This window comes from Diabrotica virgifera, chromosome 7 (genome assembly GCF_917563875.1).
Source record: "Diabrotica virgifera virgifera chromosome 7, PGI_DIABVI_V3a".
Taxonomy (NCBI): Eukaryota; Metazoa; Arthropoda; class Insecta; order Coleoptera; family Chrysomelidae; genus Diabrotica; species Diabrotica virgifera.
Window position 1 is genome coordinate 35722008 of NC_065449.1, and position 16478 is coordinate 35738485.

The following is a 16478-nucleotide window of genomic DNA, read 5'->3' on the forward strand; positions in this document are numbered from 1 at the left end:
TTTCGAAACTTATTAGTCTCTCATCAGGAGGCACATATGCTGCTCTCCCTGATCCAACCAAAAAAACCCCAGCGTGCAGTCCCAGATCGCAACGAACGAAATGGCATAGATGCCCTAGCGGCAACTGCTAGCAAAAACACTAAGTTTTCCCTCTAATGGCATATACAACCACATAATGCTATTCTACATCCCACCAGAATGAAAACAATGGGAACCTTCTCGGGTTACACCTCCGAGGCTTCTAAAATTGATATAATTAAAAAATATGTTAGAGGAAGGCAGAAAAGTGTCTCCCAAATTAAAATACATCTTTTGAAAAACGCCCTCTGCAGTGGTGAAAAAAACCACTAAAAAAAGATTAAATACCTCAAAACCTTTTCAACAATGTACCAAAAAAGTATTGTTATAATATATCTATAAACAGTTTTTTTATATTTTAACAATTATCTTCAGTGCCGGCGCTAGGGTATAAGGCGCCCGCCTGCAAAACCAGCACAGGCGCCCTTCGTTTTTTTAAATTTAATTAGATTTAAGTATTTCATTTTTTGGCAATGGTACAAAATTTAAATGAGATGTAAATAGGTAAAAAATATATTCTCCTTGTTTTGATGTTTACAAAATTATCAATAAGATTAATATCTAATTTATTACCAAACACCATTTACTACAGTGAATGAACGTAAAAATCAATAATTTGTTACCTCCGATTTCGGTGAACCTTCATAAAATTTCATGAAAATTGGTGAGTGGTTAGAGGATACCTAAAGAAACAAAAGTGACATGGTGCCAACTTGCGATTTTACGCTGGGGATGAATGCCACCCCTTCTCTGAGGTTAAAATTGTTTTATTAAAAATAACGCCAGAAATCGATATAGAGACAAATTCTAATCAAAATTTGGCTATATAGCTATTTAAATAAATCAATACTATTTAAGCGGTCTTTCATAAATAACTCAAAAACTATAAATCTTTACCAAAATTCACGCTAATAAAAGAAATGAATTTCTTACTTGAAAATCCTTTTACTATTGAAGCTATCAGCTTTTTCTGAAGCTCATTTCATAGGTATTTCTGAGTACTTTGATAAGTGTTTAGTAAGTATATTTTATAAAATGTATCGTTTTCCGTTATTTAAACTTGAACACTTAAATTTTCAAGTAAGGAATTTTTTCGATTTTTTATTACCCTCAAGTTGGGAATGATAATTACTTTGTAAAAGTTTTGAGTTAGTTATGAAAAAACCGCTTTAAAACATGCCACTTTTTCACGAAAAATTAAAATATTAAATAACTCAAAAACTATTGATTTATTTTAATAAATTTATGACAAATTTTACTTAGAATTTATCCCTCTATCGATGTATGTGGCTATTTCTAATAAAATAATTTTTATCCCTGAGAAGGCGTGGCATCCACCCCCAGGGTAAAAGTGCAAGTTGGCACTAACTCACTTTTGTTTCTTGAGGTATCCGCTAACTACCCATCAATTTCAATGAAAATCGATCGAGGTTCAACGAAATCGGACGTGAAAACCTTCAGTGACTCAACTAATTTTGTATTGAAATTAATGCTAAACTATCAAGTCTAAACCAGATTTTCTTTTCCATTTCTTCTTTTTCGATTTTGCACCCCGGATAACTTTTTTGAATCCATTTTTATTTAACTGCACACTACTTAAATTAGATAGGCCACAGGGGACAGAAACAGTTTCAGAAATTCAGAACCATGTTTATTTCACCACAAATCATTAATGTACTCTCCTATAACTGCTGACACAAAGATTATAAACAACTTGAAAGAAATTTGAAGAAAATAAACAAAACATTCCCAATACCTAAGCGCAAAGATGTTTGGTTTTTAGAAACATAATATCTTGACCAATAAATTTTATTACGACACGGTAGGAATACAATTCTATGCGTTGTATACGTTTATATGTTTACGTGTGTGAGGTGCAAAAATAACAAACACAGGTTAGCGATATCTGGAACTTAAACCATATTTAAAAAATTAATTTTTCTATTTTAGTATATTATATGATACCAGCAGAAAAAAAGATCATTTTGGCGCCCCCCAAACAGTGGCGCCCGCCTGCAGTGCATCCCTTTCAGGCCCGTTATCGCCGGCCCTGATTATCTTTTTTAAGAACTTTTTCCCAATTAGTAACGAGGAAAATAGCCATCCGCTTAAACAAAGTCGCCAGCAATATTGTACACTGTATTTACACCCATTAAAAAATTCCATGATCAACCTCATGCCATATTAGAAGGTTAGAGTTGATATACTTTCAATTGCTTGAATCGAAGCTGCTGATATTTATTTATATTTGCTTCACGTGTTCCAAAGGCACGTTTACAACTACTTACAGTAATATAATGAATTATGTATGGGCTAAAAGAAAGAAATCCTTGCTACACTGATAAAAATGATTTTCGTAAATAGGGAGAATTACCATATTTACGTATGTATATTAGCTATATTAAGCATTGGCCGTGATGTAAATATTTTGAATATCAAATTTGTTAAATATTTAATTTTGGGACAATTTCCATTTTTTTGGTGTTAATATGTATATGGAAAAAGTACTACATTTTAAAATGTACTAATAGAAAACATCCACAATAGTATATTAAGTATGGAGAACGGTAAGGGTTTTATACCGATCGAAGACAATTGTTTGGAGGAGGAGCGGAGCGACGACTCCAATTATTGTCTGAGATCGGTTACCCTTAACGTTCGACATGCTTATAACGTTTTTTGCACGATTGATACCATTATAAATTATAAAATTAAACATTTTCGTCATATTGACTAGTTTCATTCATTTTATCAAGATAGATACTTTGGTTGTTAGGTAGTAACTAGGGTGCATAACAACAATGGAGAATTGAGTTTTTATTTAGTTGTCAATAATTTTAAGTACAATTTTGATTATTATAAATTAAAATATGAGCGAAAGTGAATTTGAAGAAATTGAACGGACTTGGGAAGAAGGGTGTTCCGCAATTATTCCCGAAAAATCCAAAATCCGTTATCAAAATACCTACCAAAGTTTTAAAAAATGGTGCGAAGGCAAGAATTTAAGAATCGAAGAAAAGACTCTATTGGCATATTTCGTTCAAAGACATATGTAGTTGAAAGCTCCTGGAAGCCTCTGGGCAGAATATTCAATGATTAAATCCACACCGTTTTTCTTTATGATGGCATTGATATTTCCAAGTTTTCAACTTTGATCGCGTATTTGAAGAGAAAAAATGTTGGCTATAGGCCTAAGAAAGCGAGCATTTTTACACGGGAGAAATTTGAAAAATTTCTGATGGAAGCACCGGATGAAGAATTTCTAGTTCACAAGGTAATATAAGCTAGTTTAGGTAAAAGAAATACTCTAATGAAGATTTTTTCATAATTTGTAGGTCGCAATGATATTGGGAATATCTGGTGCCTGTAGAAGAGCATTAAATAATTTAACAAATTGTACCATAAGTTTCAATATTAATAAATAATTCGTTAGTTTTCTTTATTCTTTCAAAAAATAAATTAAAATCAAGAGATTTTTTAACTCGACGGTAAGTGAATTACTTACCGTCGAGTTGGAGTACTTACCGTCGAGTTGGATTACTTACCGTCGAGTTGCTAGTAAATGTCACCTACTGACGTAAAATCTGTCACGATAAACAGTCAAAAATGATCAATCGTGCAAAAAAGACTATGAAGAAAAATAAATTAAAAAATTCTATCATTATTAGAAAACGTATTAGCATGTATAAAGAAATACGAGCTCATTATTATCATGCGAGATTTTAATGCGGAGATTGGCGAAGAAGAACATGAAAATAAACATATGGTCTGGGAATATGAAATAAAAGATGAAGTATCTTGGCATCTTTTTGTGTATAAAAGTAACCAGTAATAACAAACACAATTTTCAAACTTCCAAAGCGTCATTTTTACACCTGGAAATCACCATCAGATATTTCTACACGAATGGATCGTAATCAAATAAACTTCGGATGTATAAATAAAAAATACAGACATTTAATATTAGTGTTGTTAGTTCTGAAGCTATTTCCTTGTGGCATTTTTGTAATGAACTATTGTAAATGGGAAATAAGCCACAATTTAACTAAAAAAATGATTTTATTAACGTTTCGACGTCCAAATCGGATGTCGTTTTCAAATTACAAAATATTAATAAATTAAACAAAAATGTTGTTGCTTAGTAAAAAATGCTTGTAATAATTTAATTTAATCTGACTCATTTATATCGGCAATTCAGACATATATTATACATTTTAAAGTAGAAGACTTTAAAATGATATTGCCAATATTTATGAGTTGTGTTCCTGGGACGACTTTACTGAATCATTGACTTTAATCGAATGAACTATTTTTCAGTAAAGTCGTCCCAGGAACGCAACTTATAAATACTGGCAATATCATTTTAAAGTCAACTACTTTAAAATGTATAATATATGTCTGAGTTGCCGATATAAATGAGTCAGATTAAATTAAATTTTTAGAAGAATTTTTTACTACACAACAACATTTTTGTTTAATTTATTAATATTTGGTATTTTGACAACGACATCCGATTTGGACGTTGAAACGTTAATAAAATTATTTTTTTAGTAAAATTGTCGCTTATTTCCCATTTAGAATAGTTGATTTAATATTAGCAGTCAAAACATCCAAGTGCAGCTGTACCAACAGATCACAATATTTTTAATAATAAGACTGAGATTGAAAAGGATTACAAGGACTAACAGGCAAACAGTTACTATTGATAGAAAAAAGATATCAAATAATACCGTAAAGCAAAAAAAAATAGTGTATTAGAACAAAAAATAAAGTTACCATCAAACAAAGAGGAAAAGACTGAGGAAAATTTGACAAGAAGATATATTAAAGACCGTTCAAGAAACAAAATTGAGTGCCGTAAAAACAAAAAGAAAACAAGTGTGGATGACAGAAGAAATACTGAGAATTATGGACCAAAGTTGAAGATGAAAGAGTGGAATACTATACACCGTTTGCTATACCCTATTCCACGAACATACGCCTGTTTTAGATTACTTCGACAACGAATATTTTATTGTACTACATAAGGAGAACGAAAGTAAATTGCACATTACATTGTTGTTTATTGGAATAATTATTAGTGCTATTTACTTTCGTACTTCTTATGTTGCACAGTAAAATATTCGTTGTCGAAGTAATCCAAAACAGGCGTATGTTCGTGGAATGGCCCATATTAACAGGTCCCTAATAACAAAAAATGAAGTTTTATTAGGTCAGTTTATAACAATTAATTTGTTTATAATATATTTGTAATGTTTTCAGTCAAGAAAAGTAATTTTAAAAATAATAAGCATAATTTAAGAAAAATTAACATGGATATATTTGATTTTCAAACTAAAAAATATTTTTTTGTAAAATTTATTGTTAAAGGATATTGTTTATAAGTATAATACATGAATATTTAATTTGCCTATTACTTCATAACCTTTTCTACTAATAATAATAAGAGAAAAGTAAAGTATTGCAAAATAAATATTTATTTTAAATTGTTTAAACAAATTACTCTGTTGAATAAAAAATTCACAAATTAACTAATTAAATTGTTTTAATCTACGCAACGAGGTACCCAAAATTAAAAAAAAAATATCCATTTCATTTTCAAAACCGGAAATATTGCAACTTTTATAAATTTAAAGTTATGAATTCAATTTTTGAAATAGTAAAATCGAAAAATGGCAAAAAGGGGCTAACTCGTGTTTTATGTTAATAAAAAAATAAACTTCTTATATGTTTATGTACAAGTATTCAAACACTTTTTCTGTAGTGCATTATGGGCTCACTTTTAGAGGAATCCTTTTGAAATTATTTCAAAACTTGAACGTATCTTTCAAATGGTGATTTTTAATCTTCTAGTGTTTATATACAAAGCCCCGGTTAATTTAAAAAAAAAAGATTGGGTTCTAACGGCCGGTTTCACAAGTCGAAGTTAACTTGTGGTTAAGAGATAACCAGAAGTTACCCCGAAATATGTGTTTCACAATATCAGGTCAACGGCGAAGTTGTGGTTAACCGACAGAATTTTTAACCAGAGCTTGGAGTGATGGTTGCTCTTAACCAGAGGTTATCCTAACCTAATTTCGTTTTATTGACAGGACAGAGTGTATACACGTAAATTATTAATTACAGATATGAATTTATATGATGTACTTAAATTCGTTTAGCATTTCAGCGGCCAATAATTGTTCGATTTTTAAATGATTTGCTTCCTGGGGTAATTATTAATACATACTATAGTCTCTCGCTTGCTACATGTTTTTATATTAACAATTTAATTTTAACAATATTGGCGAAAGACCTTAAAACAAATATTATTCTTAAACAAAACTTAAAATGTATAATGTGCATGTAATATATAGTGTGTGTACTTTAGTTGGCCACGTATGGGAGGCATTTTTAATATTAATTTTACGAAAAAAAGATACTTCAAAAAAGTTTTGCATAGTAATTTTTATGGTCCAAAATCTAAGATGCAACCATCATGTATCAAAATTTATTAATCCCATAGGAGGTATGTTAAAATATATGAATTTTTAAAGCAAGCAAGGTAGCAAGAATCAACATGAAAAATATGATTATGCAAATCAACCACAAGTCTGACTGAATATCCTAACCACACATATACACACATTTACTTTTCCTTAATCTGCAAAATAAACTCCACAACTAAATATAAAATCCTTAAAAAATATATACAACAAATTAATAGTCATAAAGAAATATAACAATTTATTGAATTTATCCTAATAAAAATCAATAGAAACTCATCTGACTGATCAGCTGATTTGATAATTCTTCCATAAAAATGTTATTTCTGGTGATCATTGTCCATAATTTCCTACCAACATAAGAAAAATAAAACAAAACTTACGGTCAACTAACCATGATTGAATCTGTGGTTGTGAAACAGCAACTGTCAGTTAGACTGTGGGTAAAGGTTAGTTGACCGCTAGGGTTAACCACACATTGTGAAACCGGCCGTAAGGGTTGTAGAACATTGTATTTTTTTAAAATTCGTGTAAAAATGCCATTATTTCGGATAAAAACAAGTTGATGTGTTGAGTAATTTTAAATGTTTATAAACTTAAAATCACAGTATTTTTGTAAACCTTTTCAAAATACTCGACGTACATTTCTTGATCATATGATTTAAAAATAAGCCTTTTTCTTCAATTTTGTGTGTTTAGAATTCATGTAGACTCCATAGTTTATGCTTAATAATGTAGATAAAAGCTTTCTGGGATAAACAATTTCAATTTTGCAATAACTGTGAAGTGAGACTTGTTGAAATCTTTATAGCTGAATACATGTGATATTGTCCCTATTATCACACGAAATTAAATCTGGTCTATGGTGTCACTGGATAACTTAATGTCAAGGTATTTTTTTTGTGTTTTCAAATAATTTTGAAGTAAGTATTTTTATGTGTATACAAACGTGTCACTGTTTGGGTCGTTATAAGTCAAGCAATCTATCAGTCTATTGTTGACCGCACCTGTCGTAAGGGGTGTGTTTTGTTTGTTAAGCGAATACTTCGGTATCGGCAACCCCATTTTTAAATGACCAAAAAATATACACAAAATCCAGCTATCGTGAATACCTTCAATTTATGAAAATGTTGATCATTTCCGGTTAGGGCTTCAAATTGTATGCATGTATTATTTAGTTAGCGTGAAATATTTCTTTTACAATGAATCTACACCTGAATATTTCCAAAAGACAAAAATAAACTCACATCATAAAACTGGCATCCAACGGAAGGTGACGTGGCACGCCAAGAGAAATAGAAAATATCTAACAGAGAAAGATAAAAACTAAAGACTGGAACCAAGGCAAGATGAAATAGCGGTATTTCACTCAAAATTTACTCTTCCTCTATATAGGCTCTAATCGGCGCGAGGTGTCCCATCGTTTGTCGGTAAATGAACACGGTTCAAATAAGGTCAGAATCAGGTACAGACTAGGAGGAGCCGGTACGATTAGTGCTGTGGTAGTTTTCTATGGAGTGGACTAACGACGTTCTGTTACAATTTTTATCATTGTATGAATTAAGGGGGGGTATAGTTAATTCTGCGTTTTTTTGCATAATTTTAAAACGTTTTCCCTTGAAAGTGGTGGGGTTAAGTTAAATGTCTAAAAGACTATCTTAAAGAACAACACTTAAAGATTATTCAGGTAAATTTTTATTGAAAAATATTAAAAAATGAAGTGGTGGCGTCATTTTTAAGTACACGATCCAAAAGAAAGATGATTTGAGGTGTACACTATATCTTCCGACAGAATCATCTGAAGCATACAAACCAAAAAATTATTTTAGTTTAAGAGTTTCTTGAGGTAGTGACATCAAGTTTTTATGATTATACATATTGATTTTTAAATTCATGGTATAACTTTAAAGTGAAAAAATCGAAAAAAAAAGTGAGAAAGTGTGTTCGGTAAAAAGAAAAATGGTAATATAAAAAAAAGTTGTTAAAATAAGCAAAAACTCGACGTCACTACCTAGTAAAATATCTAAAAAAGAAGTGTGCAAAATTTCAGGAAGATCTGTGCATTACTTTTTGAGTTATAATGTACACCGCCTCAAAAAAACATGTTTTTCAAAAAAGGCGTTTAAAAAAATGTAGTTTTGTCAATAATACTAAGAAAATTTTTGTATGCAGGGTGGTGAATTGGAAAACGGGCCATAGGAAACTCAATATAAAATTCTAAACTTCTGAATTCCTGCTTCCCGAATTATTCTACATCAAAAGACATAAGAAACTATTTGTAGAGGATTGAATTCTTTATTGAAGACAATTGTTAAAATTTTTCTACGAATTAAACACACTCCAAAATTTTGTAAAATATAATAAATTCCATCAAAGTATTTGCCAAATTTAGGCCACACATAGTGCAAGAATGTGTATAAGGTTGCCTTCGGTCACAATGAAATTATTATATTAAGAATATTTGAACTGTCAGTATTTTTATTTTATCGTTAATATTGTTTAAAAAAACAATAAAGTCGAAAAGATGTCCTCAGTTGAGGAGAAAGTAGTAATAATAAAGATGTTTTTTTCAGTTAATAGTTTGCGTACTGTCAGAAATAGTAACGTGTGGCCGTACTTTTACGCACTTACTTAGGTATGGCAAATGTATTCTATTTTTCAATATTTTGGAGTCTTTAAATCGTAGAATAATTTTAACTTTTGTTTTTAATACAGATTTTAATCCTCTACAAATAGTTTTTTTATGTTTTTTGATGTAGAATCATTAGGGAAACAGGAATTCAACAATTTAGAATTTTACATTGAGTTTCCTATGCCCCGTTTTCCAATTCACCACCCGGTATATCCATATTTCCGTCAATTTTGCTCGGAATAACTTGAAATTTTAATGGTATACTCTTGAAAATATTTACTATCCAATAAGCCAATAAAAATTCGAAGAAAATAATCAAAAGTACTATACCCCCCCCCCCTAACCAACTTACTAAAATGTCTACTTCCAACACTAATGGTGTATCTTCGATACTCGAGGGGACAGGTTCCATCGGAGTAGTCCGACTGAATTTATCAAAAAGTAAAAAATATGTACTGGGCTCTCTTTTCTTTCCACTATTATCTATTTTCTGTTTCTCTTTGCCGACGTGAACTGTTGAAGAGTGCCACGCCACATTCCATAGGATATCACAGTCAATAGAACGTTCGGAAATGGTATTCCAAACACAAATAAATATCAGGGCTGTGATACTAGCTTCTATTCTAATCAAGGGGTCATCACAACAATAATAAAACTAAACAAAGGGAAAAACACAAAAACTAAAATGAAAATTGCCTGGAATACTACATAAGAAAAACAAACGAAGTAATGGAAAAAATAATCCTTGAATGACACTTATAAAACTGGTTGAACAGAGACGCCAAACTTAATCACCGATACGAAGAACTACAAATAGATAAAGTAGGAAAAAAAGCATCGATCAAAAGAAAATGTGAGAATATGGCGAAACTACAGGAATAAGAAGAATCGCTAATTATACCTAGAGATCAAAGATACCGCAGGTGTATGAAAACCCAAAATATATTCCTCTTCTGTATTTGGAAAAGATGGCACAGTTTTATAGCAGAAGATATTCTTGTTTCAGTTTTGTACATTAACAATTATTATTGTAACAATTTTAAGATATACAATTTAGAGTTTACTAACCTGGCAATAAAGACGAATTGATTGAATCACTTGTCCTGTTTTGATAGTCCCTGGAAAATAACATGGATATAAGAAAACTATCAGGTATACGTATACATAACTACTTACTAAAAGTGAAATAGTAATAAGCTTAAAATGGGATAGTTCCCAATGGCTGGCTATATACCATAGTTAAAAAACTTTTATTATATGAGGCAAAACACTTGCAAAGTAATTGGCATTTTTTTTTAATAAAAAAACTGTAAAAATGAAACATTTTTTTTCTTACTAGACCAAAAAAATAACCCAAGCCGAACAAAAAAAAAAGGGAAAGTGGAAGTATAGAAAACTAACGTTTTCAGTTTTTTATTGTTAGATAAAATGAACTTCCATCAAGTAACGGTCGAATCCATCAAAAAAAAAGGGATTTAGACAGAAAAATTAAGATATCCATACGGCAACCAAAACGACCCAGATCAAGGCAAATTTACCAGAAACACCAAAAACATTCAGACCCGAGATTTAGACATCCAGAAGCTTCACGGGTACTTCCACCTAGGGATGAATACGAAAGTTCTTCTTCTTCTTCTGGTAGCACTACAACCCGGAGTGGGTCGTGGCTGACTGCACAACTCGCTTCCATCTTGAACGGTCGTCCATGATAGTTGGGTCAATGGGTAGTCCCATTGTTCTTAGATCTGACCATATTTATATTGTCTCTCCCTCGCATTCGTGGGCGTCCTAAGGGCCTTCTTTCTGTAGGAGCTTCCTCCCAGATCAGTGTGGCAAGGCGGTCATTAGGGAGTCTATGGTCATAACCAGCCCATCTTAGACGCTGAGATTTAATTTCTTGGACTATGTCGCTAGCCCTATACATCTGCTTGACCTCAGCATTTGTTCTCAGTCGGTATTGGTTACTCTTAGGGTCGTGATAAGGTCCAAAGATTCTTCTTGGGATTTTTCTCTCAAAATATCTAAGTTTTCTTTCAATTGCTTTGATCAGAGTCCACGTCTCACACCCATACATGAGCACCGGTCTTATCACTGTTTTTTATATTCTGATCTTTGATGCTCGTGTTAGGCTCTTAGATTTAAAGTATGATGTATTGTGGAGTCTATACATACATCTGTTTGCTGCCTGAATACGAAAGATGCAACGATCAAAATCATAAACCAAAAACTATGGAAGAAAATTACGGATTTAACCAAAACACATAACATTAAACTCGAAGAAAAACTGATGAAGTCAAGGTGAAAGTCAATGATGCCACTAGCAATGAGAAAATAAGAAGCGCTAGGGAACCATAAGTATATCGTCAGTGGACAATAAAGAAACAAACCATACCATCCAGATATAAAATAATTCTATAAATGGAGATCCTGAAGAAAAAAACGGGGAAAAATGAAGTCTAGATACATCAAAAGATCTCTCCCCATTTATTTTACAGCCACATAGAGTAGAAATGGAGATCTTGAGAAAGATGACAAAACATGAAACGATAGAGAGAAATAGCCCATCAGACGAAATAGGTAATATATTTAGGCCAGGGTAATAAGACAAAAATATACCCTGTTCGTGACACTGCAACAGCCAGGCTACTGAAGCGTTTTTTCGACAGGAAATACCTATAAGAACAAATTGTAACTATTTCCTGCGTAGGATCTGCCGGCCATTTTTATTTATAACCAATTTAATGTGAAAAAACGGCCGTTTTTCCTTTTTTTTCAAATTAATGGAAAACAATAAAACTTATGGTCTTTTTAGTACAGACATCTTCGAGAGAATGGAAAAAGCTTTAGAATGGCGTATCACAAAGTTTAATACACTCATTTATTGTTAATATAAATGAGAAACAAAGTCGAAATTTCAAAAAAATTTATTTCACAATAACTATTGTATTTTTATAAGTATAGAGCTTTGAAATTTTGGGAAATGAGGGTTCTTTAGTGCTTAAAATGTGACAAAAATTTCAAAGCGATTCATTCAATTATTTAAATTTTATTCAAATTGTTTATCCCAGAGAGCTTTTTTTGCAATAACATACGTCAGAAAAAAATAATGTTAGAACCATTCTACAGGTGTCAAATGAAAGAGCATGAACTAAACTTTACAAATTGGTTTAAAAAAGTGAATAAAAATGCATTTATTAGTAATAAATTATTATAAAAAAGTATCGTCAATTTTTATTTTTGTGAATCCTTTAAACTTTTTGAATATCTATTTTCAAAAAAATCTATTTTTTTACTGTTTTTTGGGTGCATAACTACCAAGTACTGTTATTTATATGATAATTGATGAAACATTGTAATAAATATATAATTTAATACATAAAAAAATATAAAGTTTATAAGAAAAAATTGAACATACTTTTTCATAATTATTTATTACTAATAAATGCATTTTTTATTAACTTTTTTTAAACCAATTTGAAAGTTTAGCTTATGCTCTTTCATTTGACATCTGTAGAATGGTTCTAACATTATTTTTTTCTGACTTATGTTATTGCAAAATTGCAAAATAAAGCTCTCTGGGATAAACAATTTCAATAAAATTTAAACAATTAAATGAATCGCTTTGAAATTTTTGTCTCATATTAAGCACCGAAGAACCCTTATTTGACAAAGATTTCAAAGCTTTATATTAATTTTTACAATAATTATTGCAAAATAATTTTTTTTGAAATTTCGACCTTTTTTCGCAATTATATTAACAATAAATAGGTGTATTAAACTTTGTAATACGCCATTTTAAAGCTTTTTCCATTCTCTCGAAGATGTTTGTGCTAAGAAAACCATAAGTCTTATTGTTTTCCATTAATTAGAAAAAAAAGGAAAAAAGACCGTTTTTCGCACTAAATTGTTTATAAATAAAAATGGCCGTTAGATCCTACGCAGGAAATAGTTACAATTTGTTCTTACAGGTATTAGCTATCGAAAAAACGCTTCAGTACCCGGGCTGTTGAAGTGTCATAGAAAAAACCTTATTACCCTGGACTAATTTTATACACACACCATAGACATAATGATATTTATGGAAAGATGGTAACAAAATTCATAGATATTGAAGGAAAGACCTCCAAGCCACATCACAAAAAATTGAAGACAGAATATCTGTGAAATGCCCATAGTTGGCCAATAAGATTCCAAACAAAGATCTTTATGCATAGCATAAGGGTCTCTGTCTTAAAAAGTCGAGCTCTTAAACTTGTGTGTGAGTCTATTTTACCTTTCTCTTTGTAACTAGTATTACATACTAGTACTAGTATTACTACAGAATAAATTTATTGGAAAAAATATATTTTTTTGTATAATAATACTTACCTAGTTCACGTTTTCTCTTTTGTTGCGAACTTAATTATTATTAAACATTTATTGATTGATTTCAATTTTATATGAAATTTTAATTGAATAATCATAAAATCAAATGCAATAATTCCAAGTTAAGTAAACTATCGTTTTAACAATATTACCTACATTAATTAACGTTGCGAAATTTACGAGAAACGACATAATAACAAAGATAAGTAAAACTAGTTTTATATAGAACTAAAATTGTATTGTTTAATAAATCACCTGTACATAAGCTATAATTCAATTAAAAAAAATAATAGCAACACGCCTAGTTTTTAAAATTGGACTTATTAGATTAACGAATAATGAGTTTCGAAAGGGGGTTTAGGTCAAGGCCGATAATTCTTGAGACCAAAAAAAAATAGTAACAGGAGGGAACCCATTGAAAAATATAACCAAAGGAAGAAAATATAGGTAAGAAAAATTAAAGGAAAAATAATTTACGAGCGATCTGAAGTCAGAAAATGGAAGGGAGTGAGTTTAAACGGTTTACCATGATTTCCTGCAAAACTAGAAATCCTATGGTGAAAGTCATCAGCTTTGGCTTTTACAAACTCTTCTGAATCTTTGCCGCGTTTACTCTTGTCTTCCATTAGTTCCGATCATGTGCTACTATTTCCCATGGTCCTCACCTTCATCTTCTCCAGGTCTTCTCTGACTGCATCTTTCTCCTGCCGCTCTTCTACCATCTGGCTTTTCCCAAAACACATTGCTAATCAGTCTGTCGTCATCACTCCGTACCACGTGCCCAGCTCATCTTAGCATATTGGCTTTTATGTATCTCACGACGTTTCCCTGCCTGAAGAGAATCTCTAATTCATTGTTGTATCTGCTCCTCCATTCATTTGTCGCACTGTCCCTGCAAGGACCATATATACTGTAACATTCAAACGAGCGTTCGTATTTATATACGACTTTATTAATTTATTTATACAATTTTCTTTACAAATCTCTAAATAGCTTAAAACTAAACTCTCCTAACGCCTCGATTCGCTTAAATATAAAATAACGTCATTCTCGAGAATTATAGACTTCGCCACCTTTAGTTATTGTGTGACCTTCCATATACCGCACGTCTTTCTCCACCCATTCCACGACGATTCCACCGGAGGACGTAAGGTTGACAGTTACTATGGGGGCTCTAGTTTTTGAGGTCGGCAATTGCCCCTTGGTGTCGACCCGCTCTAGTTTTCCGACTGCTATACGATCTTCTTACAATTACGATAAATGTGGTCTACTTCGCCGCAATTCCAACATCTAGGCTCGCGTCTCTTTGGCATCTCGTTACGAACTACTCTCCGTATCATTCATTTCCTCCAGACGTTTATCGTTGTGTTCCTCACTTTCTTCAATGGTTCTTACTCTATGGCTTCGTGAAGTTTGACTGGCCGTCTCGTGTTCCAATGGAATAGCAAGTGCTTCATCTAAAACTTTCGGTCTTGCTAGTCGTAAAGCTTTCTGTAGTTCACTATCTTTCAACCCATTGACGAAAGTATCTACCGCAATTTCTTCTACAACGCTGTCTGGCACATCCAGATAAGCCCGCACCACACGAGCAACATTTGCTTCAACTTATTGCAGATTCTCACTTGCTCGTTGACTTCTACTTCGCAGTTGTGCTTTGTGTACTTGTAGATGGGCATCTTCATAGCATTTTTCTAGACGAGTGTACAAGGTCTGGTAACATTTTCTTGACCCTTAGGAATTGACCTTAATATATCTGCAGCATTACCTCTTAAAGCAGCAGTGAAGGAAACAGTTTTTTCTTGTTTGGTCCAATGATTAGCGGCCGCAATAGCTTCAAATTGTCTAAGGTGTATGGACCAAAAAGACTTTCCATCAAATGGTGCTAATTTAAATCCCATATGATGCGACGTTTCGTCTCTCGGTCTTTCATCTTTCACTACAGCATCTAAAGCTACTGCATTAACTGATGGTTGCACTTTTGTATAGGTAATCAAGCTCTCTATTTTTTTATCTTCTCTTGTAGCATTTCTTTATTGTCATCTACACTTTTCTGTATCTTATCGAATGCTCTAGAAACTTCTTTAAATTTCTCGTCGTTCTTTCTACAAACGTCTTTAATTACCTGATAAACACTTTCGAATTTCTCGTCGCTTTTTCTAAAAGTTTCATCGATCTTTTGAGAAACACTTTTGAATTTCTGGTCAAATTTCTCATTATTTATCTTAGATGTTTCATCGATCTTTTGAGAAACACTCTCGACAATTATTTTCGATAAGACTGCTTCTTCCACTGACTGGAAGTGGAACGTCTCTGGGTCATCTCCATTCTTCTTGAGGACCTCCTCGAGTCGTGCTTTCAGGACTTTTTTTGACCCACTGGCATCTAACTCGCGGTCTTCTAATTGTTCACGGAGCTGTTTTTACGGAAAGTTCTTCTAGCAACATCTTTGGTCGGCACACACGTACTTTTTAACTGTTTTTTAAAGTCTTTCCGAATACCGAATAATTAAGGCACTTTAATTATTCCCGACGAATAAAGTTCAAAAGTCTTTTTAAATTCACTTTTAATTTATTTACATTCCACACCGTTAACACCACTGTAACAATCAAACGAGCATTCGTATTTATATACGACTATATTAATGTATATAATATACAAGTTCTCTTCACAAAAACTTAGCTTAGTTCTCTAGCTTAAAACTAAACTTTCCTAACGCCTCGGTTCGCTTAAATATAAAATAACGTCGTTCATGAGAATTCTAGACTTCGTCACCTTTAGTTATTGTGTGATCTTCCATATACCCGCACGTCTTTCTCCACCGATTCCACGTTTATCGTGCTCTCGCCAGAATGTTCTCGAGATGGAACCGTTTGGAGCTGTTACTTATGGTCGGTGATTCATTATTTTATTACAATACT

The 16478-nt window shown here is 32.0% G+C and overlaps 2 protein-coding genes across 4 annotated transcripts in view; both read right to left on the reverse strand.

The window, feature by feature from the left end:
• LOC114326447 (uncharacterized) overlaps nucleotides 1-16478 on the reverse strand; it is a 407135-nt gene that overhangs the window by 328164 nt on the left and 62493 nt on the right. For 2 of the 3 annotated variants that reach the window (XM_050656792.1, XM_050656794.1), the window contains exon 2: nucleotides 10264-10313. The gene's annotated coding sequence lies outside the window, so the exon portion shown is untranslated. Of the gene's footprint in view, nucleotides 1-10263; nucleotides 10314-13563; nucleotides 13608-16478 lie in introns of those variants that run through there. The other variant, XM_050656793.1, reaches the window with a different exon arrangement.
• The window catches only part of LOC126888461 (zinc finger protein 664-like), a 365892-nt gene that overhangs the window by 206524 nt on the left and 142890 nt on the right, over nucleotides 1-16478 (reverse strand). The gene's annotated exons all lie outside the window — the stretch shown is intronic.